The sequence below is a fragment of the Sitophilus oryzae genome, unplaced genomic scaffold, assembly GCF_002938485.1.
Source record: "Sitophilus oryzae breed Bouriz unplaced genomic scaffold, Soryzae_2.0 scaffold_2006_pilon_pilon, whole genome shotgun sequence".
Taxonomy (NCBI): domain Eukaryota; kingdom Metazoa; phylum Arthropoda; class Insecta; order Coleoptera; family Curculionidae; genus Sitophilus; species Sitophilus oryzae.
Window position 1 is genome coordinate 5,382,482 of NW_022146732.1, and position 17,484 is coordinate 5,399,965.

At 32.8% G+C, this 17,484-nt stretch overlaps 1 long non-coding RNA gene across 1 annotated transcript; it reads right to left on the minus strand.

Annotated features, from left to right (window-relative positions):
- Positions 1–4,165: 4,165 nt before the first annotated feature.
- Positions 4,166–17,484, minus strand: LOC115883952. The gene is made up of 3 exons (XR_004050475.1): positions 17,256–17,484; positions 12,608–12,611; positions 4,166–4,176 (listed from the first exon to the last, which is right to left on the minus strand). It is a non-coding gene; the product is annotated as an uncharacterized LOC115883952 (long non-coding RNA).

Genomic DNA, 17,484 nt, shown 5'->3' on the forward strand with positions numbered 1-17,484 from the left:
CTGTCCAATTTTTGACTGCAGAAATCAATTGAATAATATTTAAATCTTCGTCATTTTATGAATTATCATAATTTGTCAATATATGATCAACATTAATCAATTGGATAATAAACTTGTACAACAATCTTTGAGAAGAACTGCTCTGTCTGTTACACTTTTTAGGTTTTGAATCCAGAAGGCAATTGAATAATACCTAAATCTTTGCCTTATCAATTATCATAATTTATTGACATATGATGAACATTTCTTCAATTGTATAATAGGTTTTCAATGCAGAGATCAATTGAATAATACTTAAATGAATTTTATGAATAATTACTTATACTTATTATTTTTTACTATTCTATTTTTTCTTACCTGCGCTAGAGAAACTTCAAAAACGAATATATCAAAAATATCAATCAATACTCAGAACAACAGAAATGAAAGTATTAAGAACAACACACTAAGACGTAGAATGCGAAACCACGATATCAGAGAGGGACCCCCTTCCCTCTCTACAAGATATAATGAAGTGGGGAAGATCAAGAAGTTGTCATTGAGAAGAAAGTTTTTAAAAAAATGAACCTCGAGAGAACAGGAAAATAGACGCGCACACAAATACCCAACACACCCAGATCACCTGATAGATCACTAAAAAGATGGTACAAAAGTTGGATATTCGGATCACAAGACGTTTGAACAGTTGTTTCATACAGGGACTATTGCAAGAAGGAAGAAGAAGAATTTGCGAACATATGTGATCAATATTTTTTAATTATAGTATAATAAACTTGTGCAACGATCTTGAAAGGGAACTGTTCTTTCTCTGTTTTCCTTTTTAAATTTTTAATGCAGAAATCAATTGAATTATACTTAAATTTAACCAACTTAAAGCAAAACTTAACGATAAGACTACATCCCTAACCTGGAATGGGAATTCTTCAACGGTCTAAGACACTCGAAGAAATCCTTTGAAAGAGAAATCGAGAAATTAGAACTTTATTAAAAACTTTATTAATTAAACTTAATTAAAAATCGAGAAAGAGGGACAATCTTTGGATTGTCATGGGGTATCATTTTTTCAAGTTCTGAATGCAAACATTAATTGAATAATACTGAAATCTTATCAACATAAAGCGGAACTCAAAGACCTGGAAGACTCCATCCGTACTCTGGAATGGGAATCCTCCAACGGTCTAAGAAAATCAATGAAATTTCTCAGGAGTCAACCGAGAAAAATTAAAAATTTTCCTTTGATTTAAATAAGGACCATCTTCGGATTGTAACAAGAGACTGTCTCCCCAATAAAGACCTCAGTAGTTTGAAGCTAAAAACAACGGCGAATGTAGATTCTGTAGGGAAAATTGGTAAATACCAGAACACCTAACCTCTAAATGTGCTGGGACTATAACCATTCCTGCCATAAACTGTGGTACAGCTGATATCGGAGATGGAGAACTAAGCTGTGTAAAACCGTCTCAGATAGTGGCTTTTGTCACACCCCTGAGAATGTATGATAATTATAACTCAAGAAAGGAAACACAAAAGATAAACACTTAAAAATCTTTGCCATTTCATGAATAATCATAATTCATTAACATATGATGACCATATATTTAATTATATAATAAACTTGTGCCCTTGAAAAAAAACCTTTTCTTGTAAGATTTTTTTTCATGTTTACTTTCTTTATAAAATAATAAACAATCTAAACTACTAACAAAACCATAACTCGTGACAGGATAATTAAAATGTTTCAAAGTATTATATTGTCAGGAAAACAAATAAATAATAAATCACAGACTCACCAAATAATCCCTGAAGCATTGACCCTGAGCGGAGGCGTACTTTAATACCTGTCACAATTAAAAGTAAGGATAAGTGTCCAGTTCATAATTCCGACCTACTTAACTGCTATGTGCCGATATTGTTTTGCCCTAACTACCTATTATTTATTTCCTATTTATCTTACTAGATGGACTAATTTATCTCTGTCTCTCTCAATACAAGATTTACAAACATATCTATGCAAATGCACTGCTTGGCCTTCCGCCCACGCGGACTCCAGACTAATCAGCCGCACGGGCAACAGAATAAACACAACATATCGATCCCGAGATTCGAGGACCCTGGGGGCCTGTTCCCGCCGCTAAGACCCGGAGGTACCGTCCCAGACATAATAATAATGTCCGTTGACACCCGGCGTACGGAATCCCAGATCCCTGCCGTGTGCGACGTTGCGACATTACGAGGATTCGCGTCCCTGCTACTATGACATTACGGGATCCCAGATCCTGCCAAGCAACATTAACGGGCCTATCCTTGCGCTTCTTCAAGCTAAGCAGTACTAACTCTACTGAGAACAGAAATTCACTAATCCACCTTAAGCTTACGTGGCTATCATATTAACTAATTAGGTACTTTATAAAAGGACTATCCAATCTCTCTCTTTCTCTCTCTTTCTCTCTCTTTCTTGATTACAAATTGACTTATCTCATCAAATACTAACGTACTGTCTTGCCCCCGTCCACGCCCCCCCGTGGCACGGTCTAGACGAACCAGAAGACCCGGATACAGCGGCTGAATCTCTCGGGGTCCCGCTCCCGCATCTGGTTACGCCCAGAGGCACAACAAAAAACCGGTGGTAACCAGGATTTTACTCCCTACACCGTTGCGACATTACGAGGAATCGCGTCCCTGCTACTATGACATTACGGGATCCCAGATCCTGCCAAGCAACATTAACGGGCCTATCCTTGCGCTCCTCCTGACTAGACAGCACCGACTCTACAGAGTATTAGATTCAATAGCCTATCTAAACAAAGCTCACGTAGCTGCCGCATCGGTATACCGCCGCACTACTTAATAGCTAACCCTATCTAACTTTCATATTCTATATTTTGACCTAGCTAATGTATACGGCGCAGTTATTTAATGTAATATTTAATAATATGTGTACGCAAATGATATCTAACTAAACGTATCAATATATTTATTAAAATATTCATGATCTAATTAATTAATAAACTACGACACTTAGTGAGATGCACTCACCCTGCTTTCTGCTTATATCGCTGCACTAACTAACTAATTAACTTTACTTTAACTGACACACTATTCACGCCACCGCACTCAAAACTGTACTGTGCGTCGGAATATGTGTATTTTTCTGCATTAGGTAATATTCTCAAACTTTCTTTTTCGAAACAGAATTGTTTCGACCAATCATTGTTCGATTTTGAACGCTTTTCTAGGAATACTTTTACCCCTAAATCGGAGCGCAGGACGCCCATAAAAATCAGATATGGCGTGACATGCTTGAGACGCAGAAATACTTAGCAGGCACAAACTCTTAATATGTGTCGTTTTAAAACCCATGTTTAAAGAAATATTATTGGGAAAATAAACTCACGTTATATTCTTTGTTATATTTTTCAAGTTTTGAATGCAGAAATCAATTGAATAATACTTAAATCTATGCCAATTTATAAATAATTATCATAATTTGTCAACACATGAAAACCATTTATTCAATTTGATAATACACTTTATCACTATAGTAACTATTAGGAAATCTTTAAAACACTTAAAAATACCTCTACCGGAAAAGTCGGCTGTTTATTAAATTTTATTTAAAGACTATAATCAAAAATATGTTGGGTAATCTAAAGAATCAATAATATCTAAATTAAAAGAACAAATGGCTGAAAAAAAGGCGAAGACCAAGAGAGTCTTGGTTTGGGACTTGTATTTGCTCATCATTATACACGGGTAGTGTGACGAACTTCTTAGTGCTAGTCTGGATTTATCGATTTTACCTATACAGGACGAGTCTAAAATAAGTGCAAATATTTTCAGGGCTGCTCGATCTCGATAAAAGAAACTAATTTTCTCTTTGCGGTTTTTTTACCGTGGACTCTTACAAATAAGTCCAAAATAACCGAGGTATTTTACTTTGAAAATTAAAGAAAAAGATTTTTCGCTTAAATTTATAAATTTTGAGAACCAATGGATCTTTTCTGGGTTATCTTTCTAGTAAATTTAATTTACTTTCGTATAAAAACTCGCTGCAGCCTTTTGTACTTAACAACACCACCATTGACGTCGTAAAATCGGTAAAATTCTTAGGGCTAGTTGTAGACAATTCTCTGAAATGGGACATGCATATCGATGCTTTGTCGAAAAAATTAAGCTCTGCCTGTTTTGCATTAAGATCTGCTCCTAAGGAGCTTAACTTGTCAGTGGCTAGAACTGTTTATTATGCACTTTTTGAGTTGCACCTCAGGTATGCACTTCCAATCTGGCGTATGTGTTGTGCGACTCAATTTGACCGCATTTTCAAGCTCCAGAAGAGAGGAGAAACAGCAGAGCTCATTGCCAAGACTTCTTCCTTCCTTATTTATATTTGAATCCGTTTGCCTAATACGTGAGCATGTATCAGCTTCTCAAGAAAGGCCATCTCACACTTATCCACTCAGGAACGCGGAGCAAGATTTTTATCTACCTACCCCACGCTCAGAGTTAGTTAAAAGTTCAATATTATATAACTCGAAAAAAATGCACAATCACCTGCCATTTGAAATCAAATCCATAACATCATTTTCTTCATTTCGCAAACCATTGAAATCTTATTTACTAGACAAGGCTTTCTACGCCGTAAATGACTTATATTTTGATAATTGAATTTGATCTTGTAAACACTTTGGTCTAAGGTTTGCCATTACTATATTTACCAATGACATCGAAAATTTATCTAGAGGTCATTGATATTTTTTTATTCTTTGACATTGATTTTTTATTTTTTGACATTGTAAACATTTATAAATGTTTATTTTAAACAATAAGACTGACAATGTTATTTGTATAATGTTTTGTATCCTCTTTTGTTTGTTTACTTCGTTTGTTTACTTTACCTTTGTCTACAAATTGTAAAATATTTTGACAATATTAATAATATATAATTATTTATTTATGGTACAATATTACAAAGATATTTTTTAACTTAAAATTTAAAAAAAAATCTAATTTTTAATTTTTTTTCGCGGAAAAACCTTATAGACTTGTTTCTGGAGTTGAAATATATTACTCCTAAAAATATTTGCACTTATTTAAGACTCGCCCTGTATATTTTCTTACCTTTTATTAAAAAAAATAGTATCACATAACGAGTTAGTGCATTTAATCAAATTGGAATTTGCTAAACACATTGTTGCGTTCGATTTAATTAAAATAAATTAATATTGAATAATACACTATACGGCATTTAATATATTTAATAATGACGAATTTAACAATGTTATTGGTTTTCGCACGGAATCGATGTGGCGCAAAATTAATTAGGATTAACTAAATTTAATTACTTGTTTATTGCCGCTAGAGGAAAATCTACAAAATGAAATTGTTATTTTTCGTAGACAACACTGCGTTGATCCGTCGGAGACCAATTTCACAGTGTCATTTTGCAAAAAAAAAACGTTTTGGGAAGTATATCTCTTCCCGTCGTCGGAAGCAAAAAAAAACACAAACAAAAAATATAAAAAAACTATTTAAAATATCTAAATACAGCTATTCAACAACACTATTTTTTTTAACAGATACGTCTGTAAAATCCGTTGATGTTCTGTTAAAATTACATTATATAGATTCAAACTAACTGATATTAATAATTACTCAATGAGGTAAAACAAAAAAGCTTTAAACTTTCTTCATAAATGTGATTATTTTTAGTTTGTATTTTATTTATGTTATGTTTATTAAAATGAAAGAAGAATCTACAGATGCCTGAGCAATACATTTATGTACCACTCACATGGTATTTTGTATATTACAATTTTTTTTATTATCATCAAAATAATTAAATAAAATCCATTGATAAATAATTTAAATAAAAATAAGGTAAATTAAATTCCTTTAAAAATCTTTCTCTGAATATTGAATAAAAAACTTTTTATGGGCATAAAAGAACATCAAAAAACAGATTGATTTCAAGGAAGACTTTTTTACTCTGGCATTTTATGCCTTAATAAACGAGAGGAAAAATCAGAAGTAAATTGGGGAGAACTTCCTGGTTTCCCGTTTCTAACTCTCCATCTTCCCTATCATTTTCGATCTGCTTTTCCCCCCATTTGGGGACACTCGCGTTAACTCTCAACTAACTTTGTTAAAGCTATATGCAGGGGCGGCTCGTAGTTAAAAAAAAAGAAATTGTCACGCTATAGTCTAGTAAAAAATACCTCTTGGGAGAACGTTTGGGAGAGGGGGAACTCTAATTTCTCCTATTTATTATGTTTTTGTGGTGATGATATCCAAATCAAAATACTTTTATTTTTTTAGGCATAAAAATGATTTATCAAAATATAGAGTTGAATATAATATATTTTTTTCTGAGAGGAGGATACTCTTCCAAAACTAGAATAAGAATATTGAAAGAATAAAAAGAGGCTGAATAAGGCAGAATTTAAATAATTGCTAAACCCTTTCGGAAAAAAAGTCGGTCCGTTACTGATGTTACAGAAAAAAACGGTAAAATATTGGGGAATATTTTTTCACAAAAGAGCGAACACGGGAACGAAACTTCAATTCGTATCACGTAGCTTCGGAACAAACTTAAGAAACTTTTTTAGGAGTTTTCTACAGACCTATTATCCCCTTTTTTCGAGGATAAAATATTTGTTTGGTGTTAAGGGGACGTTCATAAATTAAATGTGATCTTATTAGTGATTTTTTGACCCCTCTCCTTCACTAGTGAGATGTCGAGATCTTTTGTACCTACCAATTAAATATTTTACTGAACAAGAAGTAAGAAAAGTTTATAATACGGATGCCTGTAACCTTTTTTTTTAGAAAATAATTTCCAAACTTTTCCGCCAAAATCAATAGAGTCCAATTCTCCCGAATTTATTATGAACGGTTCATATTTTCGGAAAACTTCCTAATTCTTAAATATTTAATTTTATTAATTAAAGGAAAATTAAAAAAGCACTTTCGGTCTTTCTACTCGGGAAATTTAAAGTAAGAAATACAGTTTTTTAGAGTTTTACAAAGTTTGCTATGGTTAGGTTAGACTGTTCCATATTAACTTTTCCAGATCTATTGTGGTACTCCTCTGATCTCTAGATTACATTCTCAAGTCCTATCCTTTGATAAAAAAATATGTAAATATGGTTACATTTTTTTAAAGACCTTTTTCAAAGTCCAAAATCAAACCGCGATTCTATGGAAATATAATTTCGATTTCATTCTTTGATAGGTGGTTATTATCAATGATGGATGGTGGGTAAATACCCAACGGGCACGTAAATAAAATTTAATATATATCGTGACGGTGTTGGGTATATACCCATTGAGACATATTATAGATACATATCTAGTGTTGTACTGGGTATATTTCTGGTATTTACCATGCGGTCGTCCCGGGAAATGTCTTTATAAAGTTAGGGTATTTACCTAAAATTATCCTGTCGGCGCTGTGCTGCCGTTTTTTTTTTGATAAAATTCATTGGCTATTGTGAACTATTTGACTTAACTGGTAGTTTTTTAACCGATCATCCTTAGTTTTTTATGTTTTGAGGTCTTGTTCTTGAGATGGTTGAAAACAAAAATGCCATAATGAACAAAAAATTGTTAGAATACTTTAAATTAAAAACGTGAGTATGAATGGGTATACCGGGTGTTGCATCGTCGGACGGGACATAGGAAATCCCATGTAAATTTTAATGGGGTCAATTATTGGCTTTCCTAATTATTTTAAAGAATAATTCTATTTAGGTTTATTGAAGAGCACTAAAACCCACATTCAAAAGAATAACTTTAGATATTTTTGATTAGCTCGTTTACGAGTTTTCGTCGATTTCTTTTTAAATATTTCTCCTCTCTTCTTATGGCCCTGTATTTACTTATGAGCACCAGTCAAGGTAAAAGATAACTGTCAAATGAAGTTGTCATTTCAGAAATTTACCTATTTAGTGCTTTATTATTATTGAAAACTCATTCCTACATCGGAAATCTTAAAGATGTATTTATAAATACAAATTAATATGAATTAAAGTAAAATAAAGTAATCAATTACAAGGTTAATTATAGTATTATTACAATATTCAATAACTTATTAATTTGGGTACTATTAAATTGTTAGAACTTTAGGATTTAAGAAGATGTTCAAATACTCCTCCATCGACTGCTAAACAATAACCCAGGCGATCATAAAATTCTCTTCTTACATTCGCTAGTTGGTAAACTGAAATTCTATTGCATTCGGCAGAAATAGCATTTTTTAACTCGTCTAGATTTAGGTATTTTTTATCCTTGTATATCTTGTTTTTTAAATGGCCCCAGAGAAAGAAATCATTTGGCGAAATATCAGGAGACCTTGCTGGCCAACTATTGTCTAAATATTCCCGAACAGCCAGGGTACTATGTGCCGGGCAGCCATCCATTAGGTACCAAACTTCCTGATTTTCCCTAGCGGCATCACGTATAGCAGGTAAAATATGATTTTCGAATAGTTCCAAATAATATTCTGCATTTAAATTTCGCGTAAGAAATAATGGCCCGATAATATTGTGTCCGAATATCCCTGCCCAAACATTTACTTTCTGTGGATATTGCGTCCTTGTTTCGACAAACCTGTGTTGGTTTTCTTTGTTCCAATATCGATAATTTTGAACATTGGGTTCATTATTTAAGGTAAACGTGCATTCGTCAGTGAAACATATGTTTTTTAAAAATTCCCTATCCGTGTTTGCTCTTTCCATCATATCAAAACAAAACGCCTGCCTCCGTATTTTGTCCCCATCTCGTAGCTCTTGGTGCTGTTCATATTTGAAGGAATAGTATTTATGTCGTTTCAAAATTTGAAACTCTGTAGTGTGATCTATTCCTATTTCATCCTCAAGTTTCCTTGTGCTGATCTTTCCATCGTTCTCTTCCACGCACAATAAAACTTCCAAGTCGGTATCATTTCTTGCATCTTCTCTTTGTTCCTGCCTTGCTTCACATCTGCAGTTATTTATTAGGGTGCCTTTGGTCTCAAATCTCTGGAGATTTCTTGCGATTGTAGATTTTCCAGGTATTGGTCTATTCGGATACAGAGCAGCAAACATGTCCGACACCTTTTGATAACTATTTCCTTGATAATACCATTATTTAATCATCGATGCTTTTTCTTCGGTAGTGTAATTCATGGCTAATATTTTCAATGTAGGTATGAGTTTTTAATAATAATAATAAAGCACTAAATAGATAATTTAAATAGGTAATTTCTGAAATGTCAACTTCATTTGACAGTTATCTTTTACCTTGACTGGTGCTCATAAGTAAATACAGAGCCATAAAAAAGGAGAAATATTTAAAAAGAAATCGGCGATAACTCGTAAACGGGCTAATCAAAAATATCTAAAGTTATTCTTTTGAATGTGGGTTTTAGTGTTGTTCAATAAACTTAAATAGAATTATTCTCTAAAATAATTAGGGAAGCCAATAATTGACTCCACTAAAATTTACATGGGATTTCCTATGTCCCGCTCGATGATGCAACACCCTGTATACCGGATATAATCCGATACAGTACGTCCATATGAAATTACGTTTCTACAAGGGAGACACATGAAAAACAAAATATGTTAAAGTGAAACTAAGTGTTCATCTAGTTCTAACATATACATATGAGATACACGCAGGTTTATTTTGATAAAATTGTGTGATACAGTGTTTACTAGTTGTATACCATGTGCACACAGGATTCTAAAGAGTTTTTTGTAACGTAACAAATAATTATTAAAATGATGAAATCTGACGTCGGTATATGAGACATACAATGTATAAGTCATATGTATGTGTGATACTTCGTATCATAGTTGTGCGTATAGTACACACCTTGTAAAAATGTGACGTATACACATAATATAAATATCTATATAGACACTTTGTAATAGTGTACTGTTGTGTCTACATTCTAGCATGAAATGAAGGTGTGCGCACGCGCGGATAGCCTCAGCGTAGATACACCGACCAAGTGTATCTTATGTGTCCTCTCTCCTTTCTCCTTTCTAGCAGTGGTATGTGTTAGCAGCCATTATTGTTTTATCATTCGGAAGCTCTATACAAATGTTCTGTTTTTATGTAGTTGTGTTACACTTTTCTAAGTGTATTATTAGTATTATAGTAGCGACTCTTCCCGTACTCGATACCCAATTTACCAAATTTTGACTCCAATGAATGAAAACTCCAAATATTCTCGTATAATGATAAAGAGGTTAGCTCTGCAATATATTTTTTTTTAATTTGGAAATAATAAAAATCTAAATGGACCAGAGAAAGAAAGATTTAAACACTTCAAAGAACTTCTTACACTGATATTCAGTAAGTTATTGATGGATCAATATACAGATATATGTTTAATATTCAATAATCAGTTTCATATAAAATTTAAAGGTAAGATTGTTAATCTGGAAATAAAATACAACAAAGTCCAACAGAGTGCTCGATGAATGAGTATGCTAACAAACCAACTGCTTGGAAGGAAAAGAGGAGAAAAAATTACTAAACGAGGTCCACCAAATCGTGGCGATATACCAGTGTTTACCATTTTAGTATGTTGTTAAGTATAACAACATTGTGATATAAGTACCTAGTAAGGTACTTATATTTTTAATACATTTTGATACAAATTCTGTGCTTTTACAGTGTTTTCTTTTCGAAAATACAAAGTTTTGCCTTCCTAATTTTCGTTCTAAAAAGATATAATTGGGATCATTGAATAAATAATTCTTAAAAAGAACGAAAAGTTAGGCATCAAAACTTGTATTATTTCCTAAATTCGTTCATAAGAAGTAGTTTTATCTAGCACAAGATGTATATACGAAGCAAAATACATAAGTATACACGCGGTAGTCACAACTGCAATGTGTAAACAGAGTTTAAACGTAATACACATGCACTGTGTATCCTACGGCACACTGTGTATCCCTTACTTTGTGTATACGTAAATGCTATACTGTGGCTACATTGTGAGGCGGACGTTTAACCTTTGTGCATACGTGTTGAACTACAATGTGTAAACGTAGCATATTTACATTGGGGAGATTGTGTCACCCTGTATCTGCATCTAATAATGTATACACATCGTAAATGTGATTTGATGTGCTGTATGGGATGGTATTTATCCAAATTCAATATACCATTTATTGATCCTTTGGGTATATACAGAGTTCAAAATATTGGGTATTTACCTAAATTTTAATATACCGTGTACTTGCCCATCACTGGTTATTAACTTAATAAATTTTGTGCTTCTTTAACATTTTAAAATAACAAAAAATATGACGTTAATTAAAATTTTATCAATGAGAGATAATAACTACGATTTATCAAATTCATATAAATACCGTTTAAATCTCAAACATTTTTGTTTTAATACTATTAGTTAATGTTCACGGTACAAAAGAAAGCCTTTGATGATAATGGTAAACACTCTCCATTGTTATATCCATTTCATTTTTCTCCAGTGCCATCAAATTCAGCACTGGCCCGGAAATATTTAGAATATATTTTTGTCCGGAACGATTATGCTCGAGCAGCATTTTCCGGGATAGCTGAATATAAGTGGTTCCCTAGGGAAAAAGTCCAGTTACTTTTATTCCTTTTTTTCTGTCCGCTTTCTTTTTTACGTGTTTCTATCTTCTCCATAAACTATAGTAAAATTACGTAGAAGTAAACGTCGAAAGAACCAACTATATGAAATAATGGCGTTAGCAGGAAATAAAAAACTTTTTATTCCTTATTTTTTTTTTTAATTTATCTATACTAATATATAAAATCTTTAAGTGACTGACTCACTGATTAATCACGATCCTGCTCAAACCACTCAACGTAAGAAGCTCAATTTTGGCATACAGGTTGACTCTAGGGTGTAGAGGTTCGATAAGAAGGGATTTTTCGAAATTCCAGTTCCAAGGGGTGAAACCACCCCTCAAATATTACAATATTTTTTATTTAAAAAACGGTCAAGTTTCCGAAAAAACCCTTAAACACGTATATTTTATTTTGTTTTTTTACATATTTTAAAATTTTTTAAAAATGTATACAGGGTGTTTCGAAAAATCTGGTCATTGATTAATCACGATCTTGCTAAAAGCGCTTGATGTAAAAAGCTGATTTTTGGCAAACGGATTGACTGTGGGGTGTAGAGATTCGATAAGGAGGGGTTTCTCGAATCTCAAATTCCAAGAGGGTGAAAACGCCCCTCAAATATTACAATATTTGTTATTTAAAAAACGGTTAGTCTTTCGGGAAAACGCTTGGACATACAGGGTGTTCCAAAAAGTAGGTTAAATGATTAACCACGATTCTGCTTAAACTGCTTGACGTAAAAAGCTTATTTTTGGCATACGGACTTTTCGAAAGTCAAATTCCAACGAGATGAAACTACCCCTCAAATATTACCAAGTTATATAATAATATCGTCATATTGTTTTTTCTCATGCTGACATAAATGTGAGAAAATTTTATCCAGTTTGTATGTCAATGGAAATTCTTGCTTTTCTTCATCATCGCCATTACAAATGATTAATTCGACTCGAACGAAGTCGCGGGTACACGCTAGTATCTTATAATTTTTCTATTATACTAACCTATACATATCTCTTATAGTTTTCGAGATAAAAAATAAAATATGTGTAAAATTGACAAAAATATGATATACTACTAATACAGACAACTACAACTCTAAAGACAATTTCTTTGAGAATAAAATCGAATTTTGGCAAATCTACGCTCTACAACCTACTATATTGTTTTAAAGCAGAAGTTCTATACCGTATAAGACGCTGATTAAATATCATGCGAATTATTAATCACGCGCGTTTAACCTGTATTACCCGACGCGTCAACAAAAATCCTTCTTGCTTAGTTCTAACCCCACAATTCGGTGAGTTCCAACAGCGACGTCAAATGGAAGCATCCATTTTAATTGCTACTCAGATTTCCATTAGGGCGTTCCTCGTGTCCCAGCGGGAATAGCAATTTTTGACGCGGAGATCGGATATTGGATGGCAGATTAATCCGATATTTCTAGTGGAGTTAGTTTTTTTTTCGATTTATAGGTAACGTGAGTGAACTACAGAAGTTTTAGTAATTACTCACTTAATTAAAAGACACGTATGTCTAAAATTACAAATACGATTTTTGATACGATTTTTCTTTAAATTTCGTGAACAAGAATGATAGGGGTAGTTTATTTCAACCCCTTTCACTCATTTTAAAAAAGTGAAAAAATTACCAGAAAGTGTGTTTTCATAACAGTAATGCTTCCATACAATTTCATTAGTCTATCTCTTTTCGTTTTCAAGATAAAAAATAAAAACATTGTTTTTCCGCCATCTTTGTACTGCGATATCTCCCTAATGATCGACTTTTGACCCAACGTTTATAAAGGAAACTATCCTTTATTTTTAACAAGGAATCACCCCCTGAAGTTTTTCGCATTTGTTTTGAAACACCCTGTATATTTCATTAGACATAGACATTTAATTCAGTCCATTCCAAAAATAGAACCAAAGAAACCTCAAATTCTACTAAAGTATATAGACTTACAATTCTTATTTACTCTACTTTATACTCGTAGGTGTTCAAGAGTAAACATAATTTGATCCAGACCTCATCTGAAGCTGGCAAATAAATAAATAGCTATCTCTAGGAACTTCCACAGATATATACGATTTCTTTTTCTATTTACCCCCGAGTAAAAAAAGATATTTCCTATTTTCCTGAAATTTTATCCTTTTCCTGTTTTTATTTACGCACGATGGATTTGTTGTGTGTGTTTTTCCGGGGTTGATCGGATTTTTTTATTTGTTTAGGGGTCGTTCGCCTCTGTTAGAACATTTAAGGGTTTAACCACTAAATCGCGTGATTTTATGAAATAAAACCCTTAGATAAGCGTTTTTATCGTTGATACAAGCATTTTTTTTCGATTGACATAAGTTTTTTTTCTATATTTTCTAGCAAAATAGAATTTTTATTGAATGTATGTAAAAATGCGTACAAAATTTTTAAATTTTAATTACAAGTTAAATTGTTAATACTTAAAGCCCCATACTCACACTTCGCTCCTTCGTCCCTTCCTCGCGTTACTTCGTCCCTTCGCTTCCTTCCTTCGTCCATTCGATGCTTGGAAATTAGTCGATTATGCAACAACACACCACAAAATATTTTTGATATAGCAGAGCTACATCTTTATTACGAAATATCTAGTAACCTCTAAAATTTTTATTATAAAACGGCAATTCTTTGTCGTGTCAAAAATAAAAATTGAATTTTAATAATATAATTTTTTTAATAAATCCGAATATTTCAGTATCATGTACAAGGTATATCAGTATGAATAGGCCAGTCAACAATAGAATAAAGTTTATTGTTATTTATATCGAAACTATGAAATATGACAAACTAATTAAACGTTGATGTCAATCCCCATTTCTTCAGATATTTTTGTAAAGGCTTCATACACACTATTTCTATTTTTTTATTTTTGTCGCTACGATTACATCCATGTCCATATTTAGACATGTATTTCTTCACAAATATGAAGACAATATTGTCTTTTTCTTCCATTTTTAAGACTATTGTGTGTGATATGTATTTTTATATCGACTGGCGATTGCTAGATGTACAGGGTGTCCCATTTTTGTGTGTTTTATGGGGTTTCTGGTTTATGAGCAGAGATATAAAGATGCCATGTTCACATCATTGTTCTACTTATTATGAAACTAAATATGCTACACACAGATTTATCCTAGCCTCGTTAGTTCAAATTTATTTCTTATTTCTTTCTTTTATACTTTTTATTTTTTAATTAGTAGAAATTTTTGCATTGTTCGATAACCTTTGTATCTCGATAATTTTATAACTTATCAAAAAGGTGAAAAGGGTCAGTGATGGGCGGTGGGTAAGTACCCAATTTGTAGATAAATAAAATCTGAGTATATATGTATATACCTGTACATTTAGATGAACATCCTAATTTTATAAAAGGTATTTCCGACAACCGCATAGTAAATACCCGGTATAATACCGGGAACAGGAATATACCAATATATATTAGGAATATTGTAGATATATTCCTGATATTACTTTATATTTCTGGTATTATACCGGATATTTACTATGCGGTCATTGGAAATACATTTTATCAACAAAATAAAACACTAAATCACCACAATACACCAAAACGCTTTTACTTTTACACTGGACGCGCGTTTCGCTAACCATGTTAGCATCATCAGCAGATGATTATAAACTAAACTAAACTAACTATAAACTAAACGGAGTAACGTGGTTAGCGAAACGCGCGTCCAGTGTAGAAGTAAAAGCGTTTTGGTGTATTATGGTGATTTAGTGTTTTATTTTGCTGTGTAACACCAAAGGTTCCCACCCCCATCTGTAATACCTTTTATAAAATTAGACTGTTCATCTAAATGTACAGGTATATACCGGATACCCTAATTTTGTTTTTTTCTACCTATTGAGTACTTACCCACCGCCCGTGTCTCGTTTTTCAGGTAGAATGCAGTGACGAAACTAGTTCTTCGTTGGGAGCTGTCTATTTCGAAAAATGACTCAAACTTATGTTCTTTTTTTAAACAGGACACTCTATATATTATTTTTTAATTTATTTGCCTTGTTATGAGCTTTCTAAAATTATAATATGTATACTCTAGGTATACATATTTATTTAGGTACTGCTAAACTGCTAAACGGCTCTTATTTTAGAGTTATATTATAACTATACATAAAAATTAGCGTGGAATAGCCAATAACCCACATTTTACGTCGAATAAATTAGTTGTTGTTTTGATTACCTAATTTAAACCGGCCGACTATGTAATAAAGTTAAATAATGCATTTTTACCCCGTTTATGAAAATATGTAAGTATTTTAGAAAGCCCGTAACATGGAAAATAAAATAATATGCAAAATATCGCAAAATATCAACAGATTCTAACGAAGAACTAGTTACGTAACTGCATTCTACGTGAAAAACTGTACGGGACACCGTTTTCACCTTATCCATAAGTTATAAGATAATCGAGATACAAAGGGAATCGAAAAATGCAATAATTTCAGGTTCGCCCTGTATATTAGAAAGTAAGAGAACTAGGACATATCTGTATAATATGTAGCATCTTTAGTTTCATAAAAAAGTAACATCGTAATGTGAAAACCGCATCTTTGTAGCTCGACTCATAAACGAGAAACCCTGCAAAACACACGAAAATGGGACACCCTGTACAGACGTACTGCCAAATCAAGAAATCAACTAAGAATGAAATCCAAGATCGATTTATATATTTTAATATTTTTTGTGTTCGTGATAATTCCTTTGCTACTTCGTCCAAAAACCGACAGATAGTACGGGGAAGGAGCGTTTCGAGGAAGTAAACGGACGAAGGAGCGTTTTGACGAAGGAACGAAGGAACACACAGTCACATAAATCGACAATTTCCCATAGTAAATATATGATTTTTGGACGAAGAGACGCGAGGAAGGAACGAAGTGAAGTAGCGAAGTGTGAGTATGGGGCTTAAGAGTCTATGAGTTCTTAATGGTCGATAGTAGAGCGGGTATGTGGCCGAAGGAAATACACTTCCCCAATAAATTAACGCACCACAAAAAAATAACCAAAAGTTTAGGTTAAGTTTTTGTCAAAAGCACACTTACCCAATTTGGACGATTTTTTTTTGAATGATAGGTTATTCTTTCCACAATGTTGCTATACTAACTGTATTTTGATAGGAACTCTTTTTATACTAATACCGGGTGTAGCAATTATAACGTGTTTTTTTAATAAAATTTGTGAACCCTGTAGAGTTGATCAGTTACAGTATCAAGTTAAAATTGAAATCACATTTTAGCCTTATCTTTTATTACATTTTGTTTTTTTATTTACTCCATTATCTTCCTTATTACACGAGAAACAACATTTTATAGGATAACATGATTTAATATTGGTTTTAATTAACATTTTTCCATTTTACTCATTAAAGTAAGTAGCAGGCTATGGAAAAACACGGATTACCAGTAAATGTCAAATAGAGATGCTAGTTTCTGTGCAAACTTGTAGACCATTAGTATCTCTGAGCTGAGTTTTAAGGGTCCGAGCTGTTACGAAACGTTGTCTTAATGTTGAGAGTTTTAAAAAACGTTCCTGAATCGGATTGGTTCTTCGATTCCTGCCTTGTCCCGGCCTGCGACAATTACTCCCAGTATATCTATACTCGTGAAATGGTTGAGTGAGTTACATTAAATCGTTCACCAATTCTTCGGTAGCTCCAACCTTCCTCAGACAATATTAATGCTTGAGCACATTCTTCGCCAGTAAGATTTCTTGTTTCACGTGCACGTTGCATATTTTTGATATAATAAAAGGACGAAAACGACTGACACTGACAACAAGCATCTCTATTTGACATTTACTGGTAATCCGTGTTTTTCCATAGCCTGCTA